Source organism: Meleagris gallopavo, chromosome 5 (genome assembly GCF_905368555.1).
Source record: "Meleagris gallopavo chromosome 5, MGAL_WU_HG_1.1, whole genome shotgun sequence".
NCBI classification, from domain to species: Eukaryota; Metazoa; Chordata; class Aves; order Galliformes; family Phasianidae; genus Meleagris; species Meleagris gallopavo.
In genome coordinates, this window is record NC_139408.1 from 21787548 (window position 1) to 21798175 (window position 10628).

The following is a 10628-nucleotide window of genomic DNA, read 5'->3' on the forward strand; positions in this document are numbered from 1 at the left end:
CCCCTCCTTGTGTGCTGGGAGAATGCCCTACTGCAGCACGTTACAGCACCTGCCCAAGACACTGACACTTGGCTGCATTATTTGAGATGGTGTTAGAAGGTTAAAAAAAAAAAAACAACACCTGGATGTGAGTAAAATCTACAAAGAAAAGATGTGAGAAGAAACCTGCATGCTTTCCCCTGATCTCTGTGCTCCTGGGCATCTTTGTCTCAAGAGCTGTTTCTTATCACTTTGATTACTGTCCAGAAAGTACTTCTGTGATGCTGTTTGTGCAGCCAGCTGAGCAGCAGCAGTACCTGTCAGGTCATGGGATCCACTGGGAAAATGCTTTCCCATGTGCAAAAGGGAACAAACAGAAACATGTGACAAGGCTTACTGAAATGGAAACGAGCTGCAGAAGATAACTCAGGAGATGAGGCTAATCTGCCCACAAACCTAGAGTTACAAGAGCAGAACATGGGCAGGATGACAGCAGCACCATGAGAATGAGCTGTAAGCTGTTGTCCTGCTGCTTTTGGGTATCTTAAGAATGTCCAGGCCAGGGGAGCTGAGGATGTGAGGCTCTCAGGTTGTTGTCTTCTTGGTCACTGCAGTGAGAGCAGTGTGCAAGAGGAGGCAGTGCTATGCCTGGAGTGATGTGTACCAAGGATATGTCCCCGACAGTGGATTCCCCAAGGGCTTTGCAAACCCACTGGTCATGTTGCACTTGGTAAATTTGTGTGGTAAGATGTGACCTCCCCAAAGCATCAACAGGGAAAAAGGAGAGTCAGATATTTCCTGATTATGAAACAGATGAGGTAGAAATCAAATGTGGTTCTGTGCCATCATGCATGCAGATACTCTCACCTGGGAGTGCTTATCAGAAGGATGTTGCTTGCTTTTCCTTGTTGTGTGCAACCTTTGGATTATATTTTGCCTTTGAATGCAGTGATATAATGTATGAAATGTCTTCCTGGTGCAGTCAGCTTCCCTTGATGCGTCTAAGGATTTCCTGCTGGCTGAGACTGCATTTCCCTGTTTTGTTTGTTCTGTATATGTGTGTGCTTTTGCAGTGAAGGGTTATTTCAGGTTGAACACGACATCATCTCTGGAGGATGGCATTTGTGACTGTCATTGTGAAGACTGGTGTGATTGTTCATTAGGGCTCATAACGTGCTTTAAAGCCAAGATAGGATAGCATATCAGTTAATGTTTCTGCTGGATATTCTTCTCCCTTTCCCACACTGGTCCTTGCCTTATGCTCACATAAAGTTTGTACAAACTGTATTCCCATCTGTTCAGCTTTGTGGACATGGATCTGATTCCTTTCTCGTGTTGGGTTACAGCAACTCTCCTCTGAGCTTGTACCCACATCCTACCCCTTTCTTCTCCATAAGCTGGCTGAATAACAGAGGGTTTTGATTTGTTGTCACTCCTATAAATATTTTACAGTTTTACTTGAAAACAATTCCCTGCAATTTCCAAATGCTTTCAGCGAATCCAAAAGTCCCTGCACAAATATCTCTATGTAGAAGTAGTATTATAATAACATCAAATAAGAGTATAATTGATATCCCCAGATCAGGAAATTGCATGATGGATAATTTGGCTTCTCTCTGTTCTCTGCAGTTTACAGGCAAAGGAACCCAAAGGGGGTGGTGAGGGCCTGAAGATGTTTACTCTCTCTTAGTCTGTAGCTAATTAACGTAGCTCTGCTTCTCCGCTCCTTCCTTGGGAGCTGCCCTGCAAAGTGCTGAGAAAGCTCATCTGTTCCAGTGGTCTAGACATCCCTGCTGGCAGGACACCCATCTCCCAGCAAAGCTATTCAAACAAAGAAAAATCACTGTGCAAAGCAAATGACATCAGGGTTTGTACTGAGGGATATATGGAGAAAGTGTTAAAAACCAGAGTGCTGTGCTCTGTGAGAGCAAAGTACAGAATCAGCCATACAGAGAGCTAAACAGTACATCCAAAGTTACTTCTTCCAAATTTGACCCAAAAAAGCCCAGTGCTGATGTCAGGGTATTAGCTTCGTGCATAGATGCACTATGAGTTTATTACAAAGTGTGAAGTCACCTGCCATCTCTTGCTCTGGGAATGAAATCATTAAAATAGGGAGGTGGAGGGAGAGGAAAAGTGCATTTCCTGCCAAGACAGCCTTGTCTCTCTTTCAGGCTGTGGCTAATAAGATGCTGCATGACAGCTGTATGCTCTCCTGAGGCTGCCTTGGGGGTGATTCCAAGCCACGTGGGCAGGGTGTCCCCAGCTCCCCGCTCTGCTCTGGGACAAGGCCTCCTCCAGGGAAATGTCCAAGCCTTGCCTCCCCCCCCCTCCACCTCACTGTCCCTGCCCCTATTCTCCTGATGTGCTCAGGGGACATTTAGGTATTCCCTTCCCAGTCCCAACAGTGTGCGATATGGGGGATGCTGAAGACTTGCAAGGCTTCAATTAGCTCTATACTGCTGTCCCACAGCATGGCATGGCCTTAATGCACTGTCCCCTTCCTGGCACTGACTGCCACCACAGCAGTTCTGCCCTAATGTGATCTGGAGCCCTGGGGCCTGGCTGGCTGGCTTGGGAATTGACTGGTAAGAAAAGGCCACAGTGGGTTTTTCCATTGTCAGCCTAAGTGGAAAATATTCAAATGCAAAGAAAACCCCAAACCACAATGAAGACTGAAAGGAAACAACACAACTAATAGAGTGGTGTGTTGTTTTTTTTTTCTTTTAAGAAGTCAAAAACTGCTCCAATGTAAGAGCGCTGTACTCATATGGACTTATTTTTCCTGTCTAAGCTGGTTGCAGCAGCTGTCTTGGATGAGAGTTCTGTTTTCCTGCCTTTTTCTACTAAACCAGGCCACATCCAAATGCCAGTGTCATGCATCAACTCACATCTGGTGGGATGGAAAATGACACCACGATTTTGTTTCAGTGGGATCTCAACTTGTGCAGCAGGTAGCTCCCTGGTTGCTTCCCTGTTATGTCTCACCTCCAAGAGACCAGAGAGCACTCAGACAGGAGAGCCAGTGGGAAGCTCCCTGAAGGGTACGTGTTTTCTCAACCCAATACTTCTGCCGGGACCGTGGTGACAAAAGAGCTGTGACCTGTCCAGGGCTTGCCAGAAGACAACTGTGCACCATACCTGTTACCATTTTGACCTTAGGAGATTGCCTACTAATTCCCTATGATTTGAGATTTTGATCTCTTACTGGTTGAAAACATTTTGTAGGTAGATGGTGCTTTTTTAACAGCTTGTTTGTCTAATTAGACTCGAGTAATGTGGTAGCAATAGCATCAGCAATCTCAGTTTTTGCTCCAGACCAGAAATGTCAAAACCCTTTGAGCTCACAGTTCACCAGTTGGCACAGAACGGATGTTGGTGTCTGGAGCAATGGACAGGGGCCACAACTTGTCACAGTAGCAGGGAAGTTCCTGGGAAGCACTGTTTGTGCTGGTTTTCTTCCCACCTTCGTCTTTCTGGCCAAGGCATTGACACTGTCAGCTCAGTTTAAATTCAAACCACCTCTCTGCTTCCTTCCACTGAGGACCACGTGTGCTACAGTCTGCCAAGCTGAAAATAAGTACATGAGCCTTTAAAGCAGCCTGGGCAGGAAAAGATGAAGGAGAGGAACTGTGAAGGAGTCTGTCAAAATGACAGACTTTCTGGGTGCCTCCATCTCCTGCAAAGGGCGGGAGTCCAAAAGGAACAGGAGGAATAAGCAGATGAGCCAGTGAGAACATGGACCCTTGATGTTGAGGGTGGTAAAAGCACAGTGCAAATTAATGGTGTCTTGCTTATTTTCATCCCCCAGTCTCTGTCTCTAACACACTGGGGCAACTTGGTATGTTTCTTCTCCCGTATCATTAGAGATATTGAAGCCTATGGGTGGCCGATCATTTCCTTCAGGTGTCATCGGGGCTTCTATCTGGGTAACATTTTCCTCGTCAGATCTGCTCTGTGGACACAATGTGTCAGTTATCATCAGTTTTCTCTTCTGTCAGAGAAGTGGCAGCGCCACTTGTATGTCAGCTGGGAAGGTGGAGCTGTAAGGAACAATAGCAGTTTGTTTCTCATCAAGTGTATGAAGTCACGAACTGAAATATGAAAGTTTCTTCCAGGTAGAAACCCTCCTGAGAAAGAGAAATGGTGGCAAATACTGTTGTTCCCAGCTGGTAAGTCAAACATGTTCAGATTGGGGTGTGATCTGGAAGTGAATGAATGAACAACTGGATGAATGAACACATGTCAAAGCAGGGTGAGCAATGTGCAAGTTGTCAGGGCATGAACTATGGTTGTAGGGTTCCCATGCGCTAAATTTCTCAGGTGAAGCTATGAATATGAATAACAACCTCATGGGCCTTTCCTTTAAAGGAAAAAGCCACATGTGACCTTGCTGGCAGGAAGGACAGAGTGTCCTGACTGCTCTTCTGGTGTGAAGCACAGGCTGCTGGAAAGCTGGCAAAAGCATTCCCACATGGCTTCTCCCTTATTCTCTTTCAAACTCAGGATGCTTGAAATAAAGATGATAATATGTGCTCTCTGCACTGTCAAGGATCAAAGTCTAATGTGTTCCAACAAGCTTCTCTAATCTTCATACATCTGTGGAATCAAAGATGCTTGTCTAAACAAAACTTCTGAACAGTGCGTAGTGCTGAGACCTGATGGGGAAAAGGGAAGAAATGCATCTTGTTAATTCTTTTTCTAATTTACGTGACGTTTTATGACCAGGTGAAACTCATTTTCTCCAAAGATCTGGGAAATACAGCTGAGAGTTTAAGCTGGTAGGAAAACAAAATTGATGCAGTAGAGGCAAGCTAGGGAGGTTTTGATGAAATGATGTCCTTATCTGATAGGACAGCAGCCGAGACACATAACTCTACAAACCATGAGACTGATCTTGTGGGTAGATATTTCCTTCTAAGATGCTTTGGAGTTTATATACTCCTTCAATACAGTGTTACGTACCATGGATTTTTAACTGAAGTATGCCATTTAGAGCAACTGCCTGCAGTTCTGTCCTTTCCCACCTGTTTCACAAATAGCTTACAAGTTCTGTCATTCGTTAAACGCATTACTTCCCCTCTACATCAGTGCAGAGTACTCCTGCTGCAATGTATCATATACTGCATGTATATACATGTACACTACATATTCCAAAACAGGGAATCTCTGTGGCCAACATATGATTCCTTCCACTACAGCAAGTGTCAGTGACATGTTGTTTAAAATCTGTCAGCTACACTATATTTAGCATTTTTTTTTTAAATCAAGACTTGTCACAGGAGAACAAATTGTGTCATTCACTAGAATAATCTCTCCCACAAGGAGACACTTTGAACAATGGGAATACCATGAGTGCTGTAATTATGTAAATCACAAACAATCAAATTCCATCACATCGTTAGCTAAAACAATGAATGCTAAATGACAAAGAGTTAAGTATGGGTGCACGTACTTCAGTGTCTACTGAAAATATGCTGTATGGGGTTGTCAGAGGTATACGCTTCTTGCCTCGTGCACTGTTATTTTTTTGTTGCTTTGACCCCAGAGTCAACCTTAAATTAACTCTGTAAGGACTGTCCAGGATGAGGACCAACACAAGCTGTCTGCACGGAGATTTTGTTGCTGCTGGGAATTTGGAGTGAACACTGCAGTGCTATTATTTGGATCCAATTACATAATTTCAATTGAAATATATTTCAGTTGAGTTATTATTTCAAGCTGGAGGAGGTGCTTCAGTACATGCCATCTCTACTCCTTGACTCTGCATTTTAGCATTATGCCCAACTTCAGTACGCTCTTCTGACAAACTTTCATCCCTGTCAGCCCCAGATGTATCACCATGCCTCTGTCAGCCATGGGGATCTCCTTAGCCCTCACATACATGTTTGTTTCCCCAAGGAGTCTGATAAATTCTAAGAAGCAAGCAGCAGAAGTTCTAGTCTACTTAGAGTTGCTAAATTTGATGGTACCCATCTGCTTGCTGGGAAGCAGCAGGTTTCCAGGGCTATTTACAGCCTGGGGGGAGGTAAGACTTGCTGAGATCTACCCACCTGGGACAGGTGTTGTTTTCACCTGAAAATGGCAAAACTGTGTCAAGCAGAGTCCCACCAGCAGACCTGAAGGACTCAGTGGTCCCCTTGTCAGGACCAGGGGGTGCAGCAAGCCCCAATTTTAGGAATAAGCTCAGCAGAAATCCTGATGGAGAATGCTCAGGGAAGATTTGAGCTCTGCACAACCAGAGCTTTAGGGAGGGCAAGGAACTGGAAAAAGCTTGGCACAGGTTCAGGACTCATCTTTTGGAAGAAAAAGACTCTATTTGGAGGATTTTCAGTTTGAGTAACTAAGTGAGGTGCAGAAGTGCCTTGCAGGGAGACTTGAGTCAGAGGAGCCTGTCTCTAAAATGCCAAAAATTTAATTAGGTCATGTATTGCAGTAATGTCAATGTGATTTTCCACTAAATGCCTGTCTGTTGCTACGAGTGGCTTAGGGAACTGGAAAACCATCATCTTACCTTTGTGCTGGGAGCGATAGGCTCAGATGGGGTAATACTGCACACACTATGCAAGATAGGAAAGCCTCAGCAGGCTGCAGACTGCTCTCCTGCTATCAGCAAGACCACATTTAGAGGCTGAAATTAGAGCAAAGAATGTGGATTTGATAGAGCCTTCTCCTAATGGGGAGTAAGAGTTTAGGTTAGGATTAGAGCTAGGTTTAGGGAGTCCACACCGGTCCTACCCCTACAGCTGCAATCAGTGCAGTGGCAGGTGTTGGGCAGAAGCTGGGTTTCTTCAGAAGAGTTAGCACTCAGGCCATGAACAAGGATTTTGGACATCTGGATCTGACTTCCTGCACAACCATAAACTTCCTAAGAGATGTAGGGTAAATCCTGCAGCTTCCCTGCAGCCTCTCTACCACAAGTGAAACAGTAGTTTTGAACCTTAAAGCAATGTGAGGGCAACTATAAAAAGAGGTCAAAGCATGGCCATATACTGCTGTAAGGAGGGACACAACAATAAACATGATTGAGGGTTCACTAATCATAATTGCTTGATTCTGTTATAGGGGAAAAAAAAGCGCATTTCAGGAAACACAAAAATACCTAAGGAAAGATAATTCAGCTACGCATAATCACAGACTGGAGAAGGTTGAGATGGAGATTTAGAAAGAAGGGTGCTATAGGAAATCAATGGAAACACGCTGGAATGAAACGGCTGTCACTGATGCAATACCACGGTGCAACTTTATGCTCCCAAAATGCATAAAACTCATGGTAAGGTCATCCTCAAACATCTCTGGATTGTAAAGTAAGAAGTTTCCAGTAAAGAGGATGATCAAGTTGCCTCCTATAACCCCAGGGTACTCTCTGGGATTGCTACCCCCTTAGAGCATCTCTGGGGTTTTAATGCATCCTTCATTCTTATGCGCAAATATGACAGCTGTTTTCAGGCTTTCTTCCTCTCCTTTGTCCATGTGAAATTATCATTCTCCCTGAAGATTTGCATGAGGAAGAAAATGGCAAATTTAGGCTTCTTTCATTCTTTTTAGCCTCTACATAAAAATAACTTCCATCACTCCTGCCACACAGTAAGTGTTTCTCCTTAATGTGCATTTTCAAAGTTGTGTTGGTCCTTTTGGAAGGGAGACAGGGCCACCTAAAAGCAGCATAGCAATGACCTTCAGATAGAGTAGATTTATTTGCATGAGCATATCATCACAAAAATGTCATACGTAAGATATAAATGCATAAGCATACCACCAGTGGGAAAGATTACTTTCTCCACAGTTTTTAAAGCTACTTAAAACACTTCCTGCCTCGAGGAAAACATTTCAAAGCAGGAGAGCAGGCCCTGCCCTCTCTCACAAGACCACTCTGCAATGCCTGTGTTGTTCTGATGAAACAGCAGGTGCCTGTAGTACAAATAGTCCAGTCAGGTCCAGCTGTTGGCCACAGATTGCTCTTATGTGGGCTCACGTGTGGGTCTCCAATGCAGTAATTTATTGCTGCTGTTTATCCTGGGTTGATTTTGAATGAAACCTCTCTAGATTAAAAAAAATAATAAAATAAAAAAAGCTTTGTACTGCTTTAACTTTGTGTTAAGAAACAAACCTATTTAGAGCTATGGCTAGGAAAAAAAAAAACAAAAACAAAAACAAACAAACAAACAAAAAAAAACAACCAAGGTTTCCCAGTATTCAAGCCTGTTTCTTTCCCTCCTGCCATCTGGACAGCATTTAGATTTTCCCTGGTCAGGGATATCCTAGTCCAGGATATTTTTTCTTGTCAACTCACATATTTTGCATTTAACTCAAAGCTGAGTATGTTCAACATCCTATAGGCACGTTCCCGTCTCCCTCTGGTATGAATCCTCTCCTTCTTTACTCGGCATGAGCCCAGAGCAGAATTGTGAGTTTCATACAGCCTAAGACCCAACAGGGGAATCATCAAGGAAGAGAACACAAGTACCTACAGACTGTTAGTGCTCGTCGCTTTAGAATACCATGTTTCAGAAAGGAAGTGAGTTTGGTTGTTTTTTCTTTCCTCATCTAAATACCAGATATGTTTAAAAGTTAATTCCAATGTTTTTATCAGCCCCATCAAAAAGTCCTTCACAGTGGACAGAAGGCCACCACCAGCTCATTTGAAGAGCACCTTCTACTCCTCCTTCCTCTGCACTGTCCTCACCAGGTCATCAGGACATCCACGGTGGGGACATAGGGTTTCTTTATTTCACCTCTTAATGACACTAGAAAGAGGGTGATGATGAAAACACTGAATGAGGAAGGGTAGGTGTCCCCAAAATATCCTAAATAATTCTGTACGAACATATCAGAGTGGATGGAGACTGTCAAAAATTAGTGGAGGAAATGAATAGTTGTACTCAAGGTAGGCATTGCCTGGACAAGAATGGCAGACGGTGCCTATGATGTGCATAAGCTGGCAGCTGGCACCCATTTGCTTGACATCCATTTCCCAACACTTTGGCATTCACCTTTTTCCTCTGGTACGTCCCAGGGACCCTTTTCTGTTCTCCTGGCTCCTCCTGGCGTACAGTTAAGTAGCTGAAGTTCACCTCCTTAACAGGATAATTTGGAGAAAATGGTTTCATAAATCAACTGTGTGGGCAAATGAGACCAGTGGAAGCTGAAATCACCACACTGCCTGACTGCACTGTGCTGTGCTGCTGCAGTAGGAAATTATAGACCCCGTCACTTACTCAAATTTTTAAAACGATTAATTTTTTTTTTTTTTTTTGTATGGATGGGATTTGCATGTGAAATGATACTTATTAGGAAATAATTGCAAGATAAGGCTATCATTGTGCTTCCAGGCAAGGCTGATTTCCATCTGCATCAGAAAGAATGCCTTCCATCTCCTGGAAACACTGCTGACAAACCTGTGCATTTGCTGCTGGTCACTGAGTCCAGGAAGGGCCTGAGCCAGCAGGACCCTTCACTTGTCCTTAGAATCATAGAATGGCGTGGGTTGAAAGGGACCTTGAAGATCGTCTGGTTCCAAACATCCCCGGGGTCTGCATCCTATCAGCACACACTTGGAAATGATGGAGAAACAGTGAATATAATGTCCTATTCAACAGCACTTTGAGCAGCATTACCGGCAGCGTACAGGCCTCAGGGTAAAGACATGGAGGGGTTGTAGATTCCCCTGCTCTTCTCCTGCAAAAGTGTTCTGTGCCTTTTCAACAAGGTGAAGTTTAGGCGTAAAATGTTTTGCTTCTCTCGTGGATGGTAATGAGAGAAGCAAACTGATATGGAATTTGGCCCAGAGAATTCATTCACTGATAAATAATGGATCACTTTTCATTTGAAGTAGACACATTACCATGACAATGCAGCAGCAGAGATGGGTGCAGAAAGAGCTTGCCAGTGCAGAAACGTTCTGTCTCTCAAGAGCAGAGCATGTTGGAGTGTGGAAGTGCAACGAACATGCAGCCACCTAAGAGCTTTGGTTACTCAGCGCCATCAGCATTAGCAGTACTCCCTCTAGGTACCGTCCTTCCTCTCCTTACCACCTCCTACAGACGAGCCCTTCCTGTGCATGGGGAACTCCTGATGCCTAGCAAGGAGTGCTTATGGGCAGCAGCTAGGAGACAAATGGAATGAGGTCAGAGAGAACTAAGGTGCCCTGTAAGGAGCTGATCAGAGCCTGGAGCTTATGTCCTGAGGGGAGCTAATGTGCTTTGCTGAGGATGAGGAACCATGTGTGACTTTTGCACATATTTGAGATTTTTCTGTTGATGGGGCCTTGCCAACAGCCTAAGGGAAAGTAAAATGGATAGAACATCTCTGAGAGAAAAGCAGATCACAACTTGGCACAAAGATACTTCTGTTGGCAGTGCATAATTGATGTGAAATATATTACAAGCCAAAAAAAAAAAAAAAAAATCAGCTTCTTCGGGGCACTACCACTAATAGGGGTTGAACACTTTCTATTTCTGGCTGAATTATTCTGAGTGTAAAGCGTGACAGATTGAATTGCTGCCCAGCATTTTGTTAGGTTTATTTACTTAAAGGCAAAAAGCATGGGAAGTCAAGATGATGATATCCAAAGTCTTCCTCCCCTTCCACTGTCAACTTCACCTGACAGTGCAGCAGCACACTGTTCATTTTATTAGGGATTCTGCACA